This window comes from Crinia signifera, chromosome 6, assembly GCF_055691185.1.
Source record: "Crinia signifera chromosome 6, ASM5569118v1, whole genome shotgun sequence".
Lineage (NCBI taxonomy): Eukaryota > Metazoa > Chordata > Amphibia > Anura > Myobatrachidae > Crinia > Crinia signifera.
Window position 1 is genome coordinate 117,514,245 of NC_139222.1, and position 2,015 is coordinate 117,516,259.

The 2,015-nt window shown below is 41.9% G+C and overlaps 1 pseudogene; it reads left to right on the plus strand.

Annotated features, from left to right (window-relative positions):
* The first annotated feature begins 1,640 nt into the window (after positions 1–1,640).
* LOC146011508 (5S ribosomal RNA) lies at positions 1,641–1,758 on the plus strand (annotated as a pseudogene).
* Positions 1,759–2,015: the final 257 nt, after the last annotated feature.

The window sequence follows — 2,015 nt, forward strand, 5'->3', positions numbered from 1 at the left end:
ATTTTTTCCCAACATAGGAAAAGTGGAAAGGCTGAAGCAATAAATGTATTTATTCTTGCACTCTTGCTTGTGAATCGGAATCCCGGTGCAGGCCTGGCCCTGCTGACTAATGTTTGTATTATGGTGAGATAAGGCAGTTAGGAGAGTATTTGCAATGGGAGAGCTCACAGTGGGAGATCACACATTCCAGTGAGGAAAAACTGAAGCAAAGTCTCATCCCACTCAACTAGCATATTTAACAGTACATATTCATCAGTAAATCAAAGAGCAAGTTTGTGTGTGTTTGTGCTCTGAGACTTTGCATGCAAGTAGGCCATACATTTAGAGGTGTACAGTATACAAAATGGGTGCAGGCTATGCACATTGACCAATGAGAAGATTTTCCACCTTGTACCCAGCACGGTACATGTAACATGTAGCTTTTTTTCTCTTTTTTTTTAATGGCATCAAAAAAAGAGTTAGGGGTCACATGTCACTGGTCTCAGACTAATTAAACTTAAGTGTGTCCCAGTTTCCAGGAGGATATATATATATATATATATATCGGAACAAAGAACAGGCGGCACTCGGAGGTCTTGGCAAATTAGTGTATTGGATGAAAAAAGCTGACGTTTCGGAGCAGCGCTCCTTCTTCAAAAGCTAGTGGTGAGCTTTTGAAGAAGGAGCGCTGCTCCAAAACGTCAGCTTTTTTCATCCAATACACTAATTTGCCAAGACCTCCGAGTGCCGCCTGTACTTTGTTCCGATATCCATATTGTGTGAGGGCACCGGGGCAGCTGCTACTGTGTAAGGAGAGTGCCAGGCCGCAACCCTACCAACTATATATATATATATATATATATATATATATATATATATATATATATAGGAAGAAAGGAATAGAATACCCAGCGCACTAAGTCCAAAAGTCCTTGATTAACACAATGTCCACAAAGTCCCAAACTGTGTGCAGCTCCACTTCAGGATCAACCACGAATCCTCAAATAGTATGCTTGCAAGAAAAGACGAGATGAAGTGCACCAATCAGTAATAAAACAAACACATATTTTACTTATAATATACTGACATACATTTGGGTATAAAAAGCACAGCTTGCCATGGAAAGAGTCGGGCAGCACTGCAGGGAGGCACCGATGGAATGGCCGTTAGTGCGGTGATCAGTCGCTGGCAAGACACAGACCCAGCAGCCGCTTACTCAAGAGACTCTCCACCAGATCGACACGGACCAGAGGACGTCACCATGTCAGGATCACGATATTGCATTGGGCTTGTCACCCTTGGAGAGAGAGGAGGAGATCTATCGAACCTTCTATCACGCAGAGAAATGTACTGGATCTTTGAACTAAACACCCTACATTCAGAAGGCATCAATGAAAGCAATGAGATAGCACCCTTCCTATGATGGGCCTACCACACTGAATAGAAGAACATCTGTCTAAGCGGTCAGTAATACGTTATACCAACTCCTGCCGAGCATTACCAGGTTGGGTGACCACCTGGGAAGTCCAAGTGTGGAAGCAATGTTGGAAACCCCATGTCTTTTTCTCTCCCTTTGCTATATATTCTTTTCAAAACTCGTTCAATCTAAAGAAAACACAATTGGTGGAAGCAATACTTGCAAATATATCTCCAAACCAAAACCATACAGCCATACCTCACTGGTACACCCAATCACACCCGAACTTGGAAGTTAAGCAGTGATGGGCCTGAATAGTACTCGGCAGGGGGACCTCCCAGGAATATCGGGTGCTGTAATATCACACCGGCGGAGAGATGTGTATGTTATGTACCTACCCATAAAAATCTTAAATAAAATTCTTTACAATAATTAACACTCTCCCTGTGGTTATCATTACTTCTTTTACTATCTTGTATATAATTACTATAATACTATGAGCTGACGCTATCTCATAATATATGCACATGTACTTGTAATATATGCACAATGCTGAACTCCTAAAAAATGGCGTCCGCAACTATATGCCATCGGATCCCATATACAGTAAAGCAAAATG